At 45.7% G+C, this 15682-nt stretch overlaps 1 protein-coding gene across 2 annotated transcripts in view; it reads right to left on the bottom strand.

Annotated features, from left to right (window-relative positions):
- DAPK2 (death associated protein kinase 2) overlaps positions 1 to 10920 on the bottom strand; it is an 88559-nt gene extending 77639 nt beyond the window's left edge. For both annotated transcript variants that reach the window (XM_039492551.1, XM_039492550.1), the window contains exon 1: positions 10802 to 10920. The gene's annotated coding sequence lies outside the window, so the exon portion shown is untranslated. The remainder of the gene's footprint in view (positions 1 to 10801) is intronic.
- Between the last annotated feature and the right edge of the window lie 4762 nt (positions 10921 to 15682).

Consider the following 15682-nt stretch of genomic DNA (forward strand, 5'->3'; position numbering starts at 1 on the left):
TTTTTTTGTTTTTTTTTTTTTTTTTTTGCCTTTTTTCCCCCTTTTTTTTTTCCCGCCCCCTTGCTTTTTTTTTCTTTTTTCCTTTTTTTTTTCCGCTTTTTTTTTTTTTTTTTTTTTTTTTTTTTTTTTTTTTTTCTTTTTTCCCCCCGCTTTGCTTTTTTTTTTGTTTTGCCGCCTGCTTCTGCTTTTTGCACTTTGTTTTTTTTTTTTTGTTGTCCCTTTGTTTTTTTTTTTTGTTTGTTTTTTTTGCCCCCCCCCCCCTGCTTTTTGCTTTTCTTTTTTTTTTCCCTGCTCTAGCTGCTCGCTTTTTTTTTCCCTCTTTCCCTGGCCCCTCAAGCCCAGAAACTCCCTTGGCCCCGTGATTGCCGCTGGCGCCCGGCCTGGGCGGGAGCTCTGAGCGCTCGCGCTTGCTGGGCGCTGCACGCCTGGCGGGCCGGGGATGGCTTCGTGGCGGGCAGCCCACTCTGGGCGGCTCTGGGGCTGGGATGATGGCAGCGCCTCCCGCTCCCGCGCGCGCTGGCCTGCGCGGGCTTCGGCTGCCGCGGGCGGCTGCGGCCCGGCGCTTGGGGCGCGCCGCGCGGGGAGGAGCTGGCGCTCTCGCTCGCGGCTGGGCAGAGGAGGGCTCTGGCTGGGGCCGGGGGCCTGGCTCCTGAGCCTGCCGCGCCCCTCCCTCCTGCGCCTGGGGGATTTAAGGCTCGCTGGGCTTCCAGGCCGGTGGCCCTGGCGGGCGGCCAGGCTTTTCACCCAGCGCGATGGCTTCCGCTCACGGCTGGGCCCGCCACGGCAGCCCAGCCGCTGAGAGCCCGCCGCCGCTGGGGCGCGCTGGGCTGCGGCCTGGGCTGCTGGCTGGGATTTGGCGGGCTCTGGGCGCTCAGCGCGGCAGCCCAGCGCGCCGGGGATTTGCTGGATGATATTTTTTTTTTTTTTTTTTTTTTTTCAAGTTCCTGATATAGTTTAAAAAAGGGGGAAAAAAAGTGCTATACGGGACAAATACGGTAAATAACTTTTCCTTATCCACTTTCTCAACATCACTCATGATTTTATATACCCCTATCATATCCCCCCTTAGTCTCCTCTTTTCCAAGCTGAAGAGTCCTAGCCTCTTTAATCTTTCCTCTCCAAACCCCTAATCATTTTAATTGCCCTTTTCTGAACCTTTTCTAGTGCTAGAATATCTTTTTTGAGGTGAGGAGACCACATCTGTACACAGTATTTGAGATGTGGGCGTACCATGGATTTATATAAGGGCAATAATATATTCTCAGTCTTATTCTCTATCCCCTTTTTAATGATTCCTAACATCCTGTTTGCTTTTTTGACTGCCTCTGCACACTGCGTGGACATCTTCAGAGAACTATCCTCGATGACTCCAAGATCTTTTTCCTGACTTGTAGCTAAATTAGTCCCCATAATATTGTATGTATAGTTGGGGTTATTTTTTCCAATGTGCATTACTTTACATTTATCCACATTAAATTTCATTTGCCATTTTGTTGCCCAATCACTTAGTTTTGTGAGATCTTTTTGAAGTTCTTCACAATCTGCTTTGGTCTTGCCCAGAGGAAAGTTATGGTAAATAAATCACAGGGCTTTGACAGGGTGGTAAACAAGAAAAGTAAGTGGCTGGGTGGCCTAGGAGGAATAGTCCTTAATTTCTGTGCTAGAGGTATTGGGTTCAAATTCCAGGGATGCTCTGGTAGATAGGAATTACATTTTAGGCTCCCAATTCTTTTGGGTGGAGGACAACACAAAGAACAAACCACAAGTGACAGATGTTAGTTACATCATTTAAGACAGCAAAGAGTCCTGTGGCATCTTATAGACTAACAGACGTATTGGAGCATGAGCTTTCGTGGGTGAATACCGACTTTGTCGGACGTATGCATGAAGTGGGTATTCGCCCACAAAAGCTCATGCTCCAATATGTCTGTTAGTCTATAAGGTGCCACAGGACTCTCTGCTGCTTTTACAGATCCAGACTAACACAGCTACCGCTCTGATACTTGACATCATTTAAGACACTATTGGAAGGTGATCAGATCTACAGGAATGAGGGCAGTGTAAGAACCTATACAGAACAGAATTCTCCAGCACAGAGCTCCTAAGTTTTCATTTTACATTACAACATTTTTGAGGCAGCTGCTGTGTGAAAAGCCTATCTGAAAAACATTTTTTAAAGTGTTCATATCATTCAAATTCCTGCGTACGCAGGTGTTTCATCCCAAAGAGTTTTCATAATAAAATTAAAAGGATGATGCTAATATGAGTGACTCTCATTAGGGAAGAAATTTAGGCCCAAGCAGGGTGACCAGATGTCCTGATTTTATAGAAACAGTCCCAATATTAGGAGCTTTGTCTTATATAGGTACCTATTATCTCCCCCCCACCACCACACACACATCCTGTTCAAATTTTTCACACTTGCTATCTGGTCCAAAATCCAAAGTGTGACACTGGAGTTGTTAGAAACTAGTCAGAATGCCCTATGGATTCTATTTTTTTTTAAATATCCCCCCAAAAGCTGACCCCTCGACTGAATCTCTTTTATGCACAATGTTGCTTTTCTTACCTGTCCACTTAGTTCAGAGACTGCTACCTCCCAAGTGGAAGTACAAGATCACGGATCCTCTTCCTTAGGGCAGTGATTCTCAACCAAGAGTTCACTTACCCCAGGGGTACGCAGAGGCCTTCCAGGGGATACATCAACTCATCTAGATATTTGCCTAGTTTTACAACAGGCTACATAAAAAGCACTAGTAAAGTCAGCACAAACTAAAATTTCATACAGACAATGACTTGTTTATACTGCGCTATATACTATATTAGCATTTCTCAACCTGGGGGGTTGCGATTTATTTTATAATTTATACGGTAAAACGAGACAGTAAGCAATTTTTCAATACTAGTGTGCTGTGACACTTTTGTATTTTTATGTCTGATTTTGGAAGCAAGTAGTTTTTAAGTGAGGTGGAACTTGGGGGTATGCGAGACAAATCAGCCTCCTGAAAGGGGTACAGTAGTCTGGAAAGGTTGAGAATCACTGCCTTAGTGCACATTCCTACAGAACAGATTGCTAAGTTTTAATACGGGAGCATGCTGAGCAGCTTACAATATGGTTTGATCTTTCCTGTGTAAACAGGACCCCCCAGTTATACTCATGTCATGGACCATGCTATAGCCACTATGCAGTTCATTATTTTTAAGTATGTTTTCACATCCCTTACAAATACTTATAATGTTACAGTAAAAATGTAACTACCCCAAACTTATCTATCAGAAATTCTAGTGCACCCCTGAGACAAAGGTATTTCAGGCACAGCTATCATCACCACACCTCTGAATTCAACTCTCATTTGCCTATGTGGATTAGACCCAATGCTTGCAAGCAATACATTAGGAACTCCCAGTTTCTGTATCTCTGTACAACTCTGATGAGCTTTTTAAAGAATGTCCTTCACTCTACAATACTTTTGCACACTGGAGAACTAGGAGCAAAAGCACATCAAAACCTATTTTGATCCTTTAAAATTATGTTCCATCTAAATGCTGCAATAAGACATGGCTATTTAGATAAATTAGTAGACTTGTAATGTCTTTAGATAATAGCTTTAAACTACTGAAAAACTACTGAAAGGGACTCTGCCAAATTGAAACTCATGTTCTTTTAAAAGATTTCCCTGTGTTCCCAACACTATCTTAAATCATAGCACGGAAAGAGTTGTACAAATCTAACTGCCTTGTCACAGTTCATGCTGTTAGTTTGCTTTTGCCACTGCATAGACTAGCCAATTTATTCTCACTCTTTTTTGGGGGGAGGGGAATTGTCAGGTTTTTACACTTAGGAAACAAACACTGCAGATTATTGGGATTCCTTTTCAAGGATAGTGTTTCCATTTAAACTAAGAAAGAAAATAATGGAAACATTCCCCCCACCGCCATGTACTGCTTTCTGAAAGCCTCTTTTAACAAAGTTTATATGTTGAGCCTACAATTACTTCTCAGTGACCCCTAGTCTCAAGAGGAAAGATTCCTGTAATGTGGCATCAACCCTTAACCTGAATAGTGAACTATGACTAACACTTACACTCATAAAACCTTATCAGTAAATGAAGGGATGTAAATAAGATTACAAATCTCTTTTTAAAAAGTCCAGCTCAGTTGATCCTTGCAAAGGGAGGAAGACAACCAGTATCTGGTGCCCTCCTCTGCTATTCCAGCCTTTCCATAACTATTTAACACATTCCAATAGCACTCACTAGATGCTACATTTAACATCTTTGTTGTGCGTGCTTTTATGCAATACCATTTTCTTAGTATTTTGAGATCCAGATTAATTTTGTGATCGCTCATTTTCCTTTGCTTACTGTTTCAATAACATATGATAAGCACTCCAGCTGTCTAACTGAGCATGATCTGCCCTGTTATATGCTCATGCCAAATGTCCATTATCCATTCATGATTTAGTAAATGCTCTACAGAATTGCCTTTCTGCAATTCCCAAGTTTGAGATGCTGAATGTAGCTCATTTGTTCCCTTTCGACCCTTTCCCAAATAATGATAGGTTCTACTACACTGCAAAATAGTGACCCAAGGGAAACAATGGAAACCTCAACACTGAAGACATTTAAAACTACAATGGATAAAGCACTAGAGAAACAGACAGCAGGGAACAATTCTGTGCTTCTGACAAGGGTGGACTAGATGAGCAAAAAGGGCTTCTATCTCTGATTCCCCTTTCTATCGCCATTCACCTTCAGAGATCTTCTCAAGCTCCCTAATTGATTACTGTTGCTACATGTTGAACATTCTGAAAGGTGCAGTAATCTGGCTGAATCTGTTATTTTGTTCATTGTTTACTATTTTGTTTTCTCCTCCCCAAATCTAATCCCATTACTGGCATAAAAACCTCTCTCCTCTAGCTGAAAATAAACAGCTCACTAGCAGCTTCCCCCAAACTACTGCATCCCTCAGGCAATTCTTTCATCTCCTCAAAAAAGTTCTAAGATCAGCTCTGCTTAGGGCCTGAGGAAACAAGTTTACTACCTTGTGTTGGGTATCTTTAAAAAAACGCTGGTAAGGCATGCAGTGCAGAACGGTACATATGTCCAATCAGAGAAAATATTTTATTCATAGACGTTAAGGTGGGATTTTCAGAAGTGCTCAGTGCTGACCTAACTCAGCCCCTCCTGACTTGAATAGGAGCAGAGTAAAGGCAACTTGAGGACTTTTGAAAATCCAACCCTTATATGGTGTTCATATCACTTTGCAGGAGAAAGTTCTAGGTGTGTGCAGCAGTATGCAACTAATAGCAAGGCATTTCTGGGAAGAGGCTTATCTGCTACAGTACTAGACTCTGCTGAGACTTGTCAAAAGAATGTAATTCCCTTAGGTTGACTGCTTCCTTTATCACAATCCAAGATGTATGCCTAAAAACAACTGCAAATACCCCTAAAAGACTACCATTGCCCTGAAAGAGACACTGGACTGTGACATTGAGGGACAAGTTGAAAATACTGCTCTAAGAATGAAGAACCTGCCCGAGACACCTCTGGGGAAACAGCCAGGTCCCGTTCAACTGGCCATTTACTCATCTCCCCTGAGGTTATCAAGGGGAAGTTTTGCCCAATTTGAACACATCACAGTGGTAGCCACATACAAAAAGAAAACCCACACTCGCTGTTTAGAGCTTCCTTGTTTCTATAGCTCTATAATTTGCTCAACTATTTCTGAAGTGACTAAGAAACCAGCTTCTCTGTTGATCTTTGAAGCACATCTTTCTTCCAGAAGGTCAAACCAGTAAGCCTTCCCACAGGCATCATATACCATAGTAGCATCCAAATGTCTCAGTCAGGATTGGAGCCCCATTTTATAATCTGCCCCAAAGAGTGTACAACCTCCAGCCTACAAACCTTACAATCTTTGATATGTTGGCATTTCCCATTCTATCACTACAGCCTATTCTATAAAACCCTCCACTCCCCTACTGAGAGCCTCACCGGCTCTCACCCAGCTGTAAACGTAGTAAAAGCCCAAAATAAATCATACCCTTGAGGAACCAAATTGCCTGTCATTAGCAAGTATGGAGGTGTGCGGGGTGAGCTAGCATAAAATGACTTCATGGTGTTAAAATTCCTTTGGAATTAAATATTCCATTCTCGAGTAGTAGTTACTGTTTATAAACAGAACTATTTCCAGACGTTCTGTGGTAATTCTAGAAAATTATGAAGATTTCTCCCATACTTGGAGAACTAGATTATGCCATTTTTGTTATGATACATTTAGAGATTTGGAGCACAATCAATCCAAAGAAGGGGTGAGAACCTTAATATTTTTTAAATCAGGTGGTCAATTTTTCCTTAGGTCAATTAGTGAAACCAAGTCAGCTGAATCAGAGTTGGGCACTCAGATTTGGTTGATTTAAACACCAAGGCATACACAGTATCCTGGAAAAGCAGAAATAATCTATTGTATTTTCTGCCAATCTATTTTTATTTCAATATTTCTTAGGCACTTCTACACAAAAGACATTAACGATGCATATGATCATTTTATTCATTTTGGGTCTAATCCAAAGCACATTTAAAAGTTGATGGGAGTCTATTGACTCCCAGTAGGCTTTGGATCAGGGCTACTTTTAAACTAAGATTCAATTACTGATGTTTGAAAGGATTTTATTGTGAGAAAAAGGTTATCCAGATACCTCTGCAGCATCTAATGTGCAGCAGTGACCTCAGCAGAGGATGTAGCTTTCTTCCTTCTTCTCCGCTGGTTTGGTTGGACACTGTGCGTGAATAAATGCATTCTCTTTCAGATTTTTTTTTCCTGTGTAACAAGTAGCACCGTATGTCCTGATATTTAGGTAAAAGGCGTTAACTAAAATAAATACCAAGAACACTTTAAAAATAGATTTTAATCTGCAGAATAATCTCTATTCAGCAGCATAAATATTGGTAACAGAGCTTTAATACTAATTCAGAGTATTATAGTACTTTTCAGCTCAGGAATTCAAAACACTTTACAAACAAATAAGCCTCTATATCCCAGTGAGTCAGGACAGTGTTATTATTCTCATTTTATAGATGAGAAAACCAAGATAAAGAATTTAAGTGATTGGCATATGACCAGCAAGTCAGTGGCTAAGACCGAACTGAACACAGACATCCTGACTCCCAGTTGCCTGCTCTAACCACTAAAAGGGATCCCCTGCCTTTTTTATTTTACATTCAGGAGTTTTATTATATCATAAATCAGGCCTTGTCCACATAGGAAAGTTTTTTCTGTATAACATAAGGTGTGAATTTGAACAGATATCGTTATCTGAGTATTATCCCGGTGGGCAGACACTATTATTCCAGTATGCGACTCATTTTCCAGTTTATCTAATGTTGCTTGGAAAGGGGTTTAAACTAAACCGAATAATGCACTCATACCAGAATAAATGACACGAGGGGGTTATATCACAGGACTATGCCTGTGTAACTGGGGAAACTTTCTTATGTAGACAAGGTTTCTTTCTGTAGTCACTTAATTATTCTAGGGATGTGACAAGTAATGACTGGCCTGCACATGATAAATCCATAATAAATGCCACCCATTCAATCCTAGTGGGATTATAGAAATTAGATCTGGAAAATGTCTAAACTCTAATAGATCATTTGGCCTGACCCCAGCTGGTGCAGGATTCTTCCCCTGGATATGTTCTCCAGTTATTTGCCAGTCTGGAGTGACTCAGGTAACAAATTTCACTTTCCCAAATACACATGACATGAAGTCTCTCTCTGAACCTAGTGCTGAACTCAGAGAAGCTACTTCTGTGGCCTCATTTTACATTATATATGGCAAACAACAACAACAACAATTAGAACTAGATTTTTCCCACATGGAATTTTTCACAGGAAATATATCTCCATCAAAATTTTGGGCCTGAACACATATTGTTTCAAACTGATATATTGAAATAAACATAAAATTTCATTTAAATTTCATACTTCTGTTTTTTTTAAACTCCAAAAATAGGATTGTAACATTTGAGTTTTTGGTGTTCACGTGCTTCTCCCACCTCCACTTACTTTTCCTCTTTTTTCCCACTGGAAAAAGTTGGAAGACAGTAACAAAGTGAGAGAAAATGGGGAAAACCTATTTAATTACAACAGTAAACCATGTGAAAAAGTAGTTTTTCTCCTCTCTGCCAGTTTTCTAACTTTTCCAAGTCAAAGATGTTTTCCCATGAATAATCTAGTTTTCAACAGCTCCCTATTCTTCTATAAAAAAAAAAATGTTGTCAGGAAATTTTCAGCCACCTCTACTACTTATTATCCAGACATCTCTGAATGGTACATTCCAGACATGCCAGTAACTCAATTTAACCACCAAGTCTTGTTTTAGAATCACCACTGTTGTTGCCACTAGTTCTCAAAAGACCCCCATTTCCATTCTCCCAAGTTACTCTGGGATATTTAGCTCTGTGGTGGCTGACTACAGACTGCAGTTCCAAACCCTTCCACTTCAGCAATGAATGGCTAACGAGTAATCTATGTTCATGAGCTTGATCTTCCACTAAAGCAGAGGTGGGCAAACTACGGCCCGCGGGACCCTCCTGCCTGGCCCTGGAGCTCCTGGCTCAGGAGGCTAGCCCCTGCCCCACTGTTCCCCTTTTCCCGCAGCCTCAGCTCACTGCGCTGCCGGTGCAATGCTCTGGACAGCGGGCTGCGAGCTCCTGGGGCAGTGCAGTTGCAGAGCCCGGCCTGACCCGGTGCTCTGTGCTGTGCGGTGGCAACGGTGTGGCTGGCTCCAGACAGGCCAGCCACCGGTGCTCCAGGCAGCGCAGTAAAGGGGCAGGGAGAGGGGGGTTGGATAGAGGGAAGCGGATTTCAGGGGTGTGGTCAGGGGGCAGGGGTGTGGATAGGGGTCGGGGCAGTCAGTGGGCCGCAAACCGGGGGATTTAATGGGGCAGTCAGGAATGAGGGGGGGGGTTGGATGGGTCAGCAGGGGGCAGGCAGGGGCAGAGGTTTCGGGGGCAGTCAGGGGTCAGGGAGAAGGGGTGGTGGGATGGGGCAGGGTTCCTGGGGGGGGGCAGTGAGGAATGAGAGGAGGGGCTGGATGGGGCGGCAGGGGGCAGTCAGGGGGCGAGGACTCCAGGGGCAGTCAGGGGACAGGGACCGGGGGGGCATGGCTGGGGCAGGGGTTCTGGGGGGGCCCGTCAGGGAACAGAGGTGGTTGGATGGGGCAGGAGTCCCGGGAGGGTGCATGGGGGAACTGGGCCACAACCCCCTTCCCTAACCAGCCCTTCATACAATTTTCAAAACCCGATGCAACCCTCAGGCCAAAAAGTTTGCCCGCCCCTGCCTTAAAGCCAGACAGCCAAGAGTGTTCAGTCAAGCCTGCACTGTGCTGCATCCTGATACTCTGTTTCTGACTCACTGTCCCAGATACCAACAATCCTACATTTGCTGCCACTGTTTGTATGGAAATAAAGAATGAAGGGATCCACACCACATTCCTTCAAGTCATAAACAAACAAGGCTGAGGACACAAGTAGAATTTGTGAAGAGGTCTCAAAGATGTGTGCATAAGGTCACCACCACCCAATGGGTTAGAAACAAAGCCAGTGTATTAACCCAGCCTAGTCTACAACAGACTTTTTAAACACAGTTCAACCCCCCACAGTGGCTCGCCTATCAACCTATGCTAAAAGCAAATCTAGCTGGAACAACATTTACGTATGGGTCCTTAACTCTGAAGTCCAGTGTAGAAGGGACCTAGTAGCAAGAATGTCATGAACCTGTACAGCAGTGCTTTTCCACAATGGCTGATTAAAGGAAAATTAAGTAGCGAAAAACCTCTAATTTGAGAAGAAGCTAAAGAAGACAGACAGAGGAAAACTATAAGGGGCATAAGTGAAGTGGGGCAAAGGCCAGAACAAGGATTTTAGTAGGACCTATATACATAACGCTCATCCTGAGAATGCATGGAATAGCAAAACATCTTGGGGGGGGGGTAGCCCTTTGGATTACCACACTGCAGATCCATTTTTTCACCCATTGCCATATCCTAAAGTTACAGCGCATTGGCATAATAGGTGCATGCTAAGTGTGACACCTGTGCAGAGATTATTAGGAGGATGCTTTAGCCCAATCCTGTATAGCTGAAACCTTGTAATTTGGGAAGCTAGCCGGATGACAGGAGACAGGTGTGATGATGATCTTCCACCTTCTAGGAAGGGCTTTATGAAATCCAGCCTGTTAGCGTCCCATGCTTTTCCTTTCTTGGCTTTGTCAGTGACTGGCCATTCCTGGGAGCACCAGATGCCCAGCCAGCACCTTGTCCCTTTGCATCTCTGCACAACCCACCGGCCACCTATTTCCTGTCCTCTCGAAAAGCCACAAGCAGGAGAAGGCACCGTATGGATAAACCACCATCACCCCCGCCCCAGGTCCAGCCTCACCCCCAGGCCCGGGGAAGGCACCGCGCGCCCACTCCCCCGGGGCAGACGGGCAGGAGGCGAGCCCGGCGCGGGCTGTCAGGGAGCTGGCGGGGCACTGCCGGGCGGAGCCTGCCGCACCTGCGGAGCCGCCCGCCGAGAAAGCCCCGCAGCAGGTGCCGAACCAGGCCGGGGAGCAGGGCGCCCTGGGGACGCAGGCTGGACAGCCCCCGCCCGGGGAGCTGATCCGAGGAGACCCGGGGATGAGCCCTCGCTGCTCCGGCGGGGGCCAGGCAGCCGCGCCTCCCAGCCGCCTCCAGCAGGCAGCGGCCGGAGGGCGCGGGGCAGGGAGCGGCGGGGTCCGGGGCGGGCGCTACTCACCGTGGGGAGCCGCAGTGTCCAGGCGCTGATGCTGCCGGCTGCTCTCCCCGCGCGCCGCGCCAGCGGACTGCCGCAGGCGGCAGCGGGGAGGAGCCGCTCGGGCCAGTGTCAGGTCGCGGGAGCAGGCTGCGGGCGAGCCCGGCGCGATGGGGAGCTGAGGGCGCCCCCTGCCGGGCTGCAGGTGCGGCGAGCGGCCCTTGTCCCACCAGCCCCCTCCCGGGAGCGCTCAGGCCCCTCGCTGAGCTGCCCCAGAAAGCCCGGCTGGGGGAAGGGCAGGGCCAAGAGGTTTGGGGCCCTGTGCACTATGGAAATGAGGCCCCCACCTTTCTGCCGGGGCCTGGGGGCTTCTCTTTGGTGCCTGGTTGCAGTAGCAGTGCTGGGGCCAAGTGCCAGGTTAGCCAGGCCTGAGGCCACCCCTCCATCCTGCCGGGGGCAGCCAGGCCACCTCGGCTTCAGTGGTGTTGGAATGTGGCGGATGGGGTCACAGCTCCGCTCCGGGCTTTGTCTTGGGTTTTTGGGTTTTTTTTTCTGGTGGTCAGGGTCAGGGGCCACCTGAACTGGGGGCCCTGTGCAAGTGACCCAAGTGCACACTGGTCAATCCAGGCTGGGGGGGGGCGTTAAAAGGTGGCACTAAGCGCTGGTCATTCAAGGGGTTTTTAAACAACTAGATCAGTGTTAAAAGAACCTATTTTGTAAGTTCCTGATTAGAGGCAGAAATTAAACTATTCCCCCTCTACCCACATTGGTGAATGTCTGTGTTGTAGATTAGAGACACAAGGTAATATCTTTTATTGAACCAACTTCTGTTGGTGAGAGAGACAAGCTTTGGAGGAGCCACACAGAGCTCACTCTCCCAGGCAAGGATTTCCTCTCAATTTGTGCCTTGTGCAGCAGAGAGCACTTTGTTGGTGCTCAACAAATACCGAATGAGAATAAGGCTAATACAACTTCTGCACATGCCCACTTACAACATTAAGCAGAACTGCTGTGAAAATTCACCAACCCAGGCAAATGTGCCCAGGCGCCCCAGATTATCATCTGCTGTCACAGGAACACCTTTCAGCATATCTGCAATGTCTCATTTCACCCATCAAAACATATGGGTTGCTTTAGAACTACAAAATATTTGTTCAGGATATATTGGTATACAGATAGCATTTGCTCTGTTTGCTAGGAACAAACAACCCACCTGAACGAATGCTCAGTGTAGGAACCATGCTTCTAGGGAAGAACAGAGACAAATGACCATTGACCCCATCAGAACAGTACTTTTGCTAAAAATGCAGTGTTTTGTGATAAACTCACTCAGAACGCTAATATAGTCTCCCTTGAGGAATATGCCCATATCACTTGTGAATCTCAAGCTGCAATAGTGACATCACACACCTTTTTTAAAAAGAGTCCTTTTGTGTGACTATTTTACAAGTGTCCAGTTCCAGTATTGCTGATTCCATGTGTTAAAAAATCACGAGCTAGGAAGTGCCACAAAATCATGATTGGTTTAAAAATCACAAGATTTTAAAAATAATACATTTTAGGTTCTTTTTATTTGCTTTTTGATTTTTGAGCATTTAGGGTTAATGTTTTCAAGCTTTTTTCTCTGCAACCACGAGAGCCAGAAGCATTGTAGGTTAACATCCAATCCCAGAAAACATTAATAATACATATGCATCATTTGTAATTAACAAGCTGGGAACTGAACATCAATGCCAATTTTCGTTCATTTCCAATTGCATACATATCAGTTTTAGAGAGAAACTTGCATGGGGCATGCTGGCTTCTCTCTCTCCAAGCATTGGGCTTATTCCCCTTCAAGAATTTCTAGGATCAAATGTAATGCATTTGAAAATCATTTCACTCTGTCACGTTATTGAACTGGAGCCAGCCTCGAGGCAGTGCTCTGCATTGCAGTTCCAAAGACTTGGCTTCATTCCTAGTCCCAGCCTCTCTCCTTCCTCCAAGTCAGCAGAATTCAACTGTGACTCCTTCTAGTTGATTAAGGAGTGGTGTTCATGGCCTTTGAGTGAGTTCCACCCAGTCAGGGGCGGCTCTAGCAATTTCGCCGCCCCAAGCAGGGCGGCACGCCTCGGGGGCGCTCTGGCGGTCGCCGGTCCCGCGGCTCCGGTGGACCTCCTGCAGACGTGCCTGCGGAGGGTCCGCTGGTCCCGCGGCTCCGGTGGAGCATCCGCAGGCATGCCTGCGGGAGGTCCACCGGAGCCGCCTGCCGCCCTCCCGGCGACAGGCAGAGCGCCCCCCGCGGCATGCTGCCCCAAGCGCGCGCTTGGCGTGCTGGGGTCTGGAGCCGGCCCTGCACTCAGTTCTCCCAATCCAAAAGGAAAGTGGCTGCATCATATGAGGTTGGAATGGGGAAAGATGGAGCGGGAGGAAATGGGAGGGATTCTAAAGCCTCCAAAATGCCTCTGGAGGAATCCAGATTTCTTTAACAAGGAAAGTCTACAGGCTCTCTCTCAAACCTCGGTGCCGAGGTTGTCATCTGATAGCATGAAACACCCCTAGGACAAAAGCCATGTTAGTTACCAGACGAATAAAGATACTCATGGAAAACTTTTGCCTTTGTTTGGACATGTCTGGAAGGGAAGGTGACAAAATAACATACCTTGTTCTGACACCTAAAACTGCAATGGCTTTTCAAACCTGGGTGAGCTTTCCCTACCCACTCTATTACACTGAGGAGGGTAACTCCAAGGCACCTATAGCTTACATTGCAAGCAGGGGTGGACTGGGTCTAAACAGATCTTTTCCACCTCTAACATCTACACTTTAATCCAAAGCAATAATTATAAAAGATTAGGGGTTAGAATAAGGAGCTCCCCTCCTCTCTGGGGCTTGTATACACCCCCCTTCCCTGGCTGCTGCAGTAAGAGCTTCTGTTCCTAATTCAGTCCATTCTGACCACTGCAAAAGGTGCATTTCTGTGAAGCCCATGGTGTTAATCTTAATTTAAAAGAACACTGTGCAACCATAGCCTTAGATCTCAATTAACTTTATCTTTGATAGCCTGCTGGAAATGAATCGTATGCAGCCCCTATGGTCTAGTGGGTTTGTAAAAAACAATCTAGATCTTACATCAATAGAAAAAATTGCCCTTCTATCATTTATATAAACCCATCAGAGGTTCTCAAAGCCCTTAGATCAGAAGTTTTCATTCTGTGGGGCACCCCCCACAGGGGGGCGTGGTGTAATGTTCAGGGGAGCCCAGCTGGGGCCCAGACCAGCCCCCCACATGGGGCAGGGGAAGGGACTGCTGCCCAGCTCTGCTCCTGGCTCCAGCCCCATGCCTGGGCTGCCCGGGGAACTGCACACAGGGTCCTGGCTGCCCAGCCACCGTTGCAGGCCGAGGGTCCACTCCCACCCCCAATTGTGGCCCCAGCATCAGCCTCCCTACTACTGTCTGCGTCCCACCCCCCTCCCAGAGCCATGGTCTCACTCCTGTCTGGGGGAGGGGGACGCAGAAAGGGGTAAGACGGGGCATGAAGTAAAAAGTTTGGGGACCACTGCCTTAGATAGATATTAGCAAACTGCTTTAAGATCCAGAGATGCCTCTGTATGACACATTATTCTAACAAATCTCTAATGTTTCATGGCAGTTATGGATCCTGTGAAAAAGACTTAATTGTAGAGATCGTGCTCCAATTGCAAAGATTGTGTTCCAATTGCTGAGACTGAGAGAAGTCATGTGCATGCAAGACAATAAAACAGGAAAGAGAACTGTGCAATTTGAATGGATCTCAAAAAAGGAGGCACTTTTCTGGTACTGAGCAGCACCATAAATCATTGAGCTTTGGAGGTCAGGATTGCTCTCTTCACTGGCCATACTCTGTCACACACATCCCTTATCTCATCTCATTTAGGAAGCGACAAAAAAGGAAGCACATACCCTACATTCCTAAAGGAGAGTTCAAACTTGATACGGACTGACCAAGAAAGCATCATCTGTACTTATACAAAGTGTGTCACTTACAGAATATTGACAGTACCTTTATTGCTTCAAGTGTAATTTCCCTGTCTCATATTTGAAGCTGTTATAAAAGATTATGTTGCAGATGTTACACATTACACACACGCACAAGAGCTGTGTTAAAACATTATTAAGGTTGCAAAGTCAAGCATTCAAAAGTTACAAAATGCCAAACAAAGGTTGCCTGTGCAATCTTATTTTAGTCCCCTTGTACATATGCATGATGATACAGCCTTTAATTACATGACCGCATACTATCTCTTCCATAGGTTCCTCCAGGGAAAGTCCTGCTCAGCCCATCTTTGTCTGGAGCATACTTATGTGGATAGAATCTTAGGGAATTAAGATGCAAAGCTCTAACACATCTCTATTGAGGCTTATAACTAGGCCAAATGTTGGCAGATTTTTGCTAAGACAGCAAAAGGCACATCTTGGACACAGAGGCCCTCTTTCTCCACAGCCAAATTTCAAGTCCCTGCTGCACCAAAGCAGGGGTGGGGTGTGCTAGAGTTTAAAAAAAATAGGTCACCAGACATTTTTAATATGGGCAAAACAATGAATTTTCCCCTAGTCTCAGAAATGGCTGAACCTGAACCCTTTTGGCTGAAATGATTAACACATCAGCCTGAGGCAGACACCCAGCATGGAAAATTTCAGCCCAAACAGTTTAGAGACTGACAAAGTTATAAGCAACTAAAACCAGTGTCTTAAAATAGGAATGGGCAACATTTAAAGCAGGAGATACTAGCAGCCACGCTGCTATCAATGGGTATAATTTTTCAGAAGAATAGCTCCTTCCCATGATGATGAAATGCCAATTTGGTAGCTTGCCTTTCGATTTTCTTTAACCTTTAGTCTTTCTGCTTCCCTGGGAAAAGTATTCAAGGTCCATTATGCCCTTT

Source organism: Mauremys reevesii, linkage group 10 (assembly GCF_016161935.1).
Source record: "Mauremys reevesii isolate NIE-2019 linkage group 10, ASM1616193v1, whole genome shotgun sequence".
NCBI lineage: Eukaryota > Metazoa > Chordata > Testudines > Geoemydidae > Mauremys > Mauremys reevesii.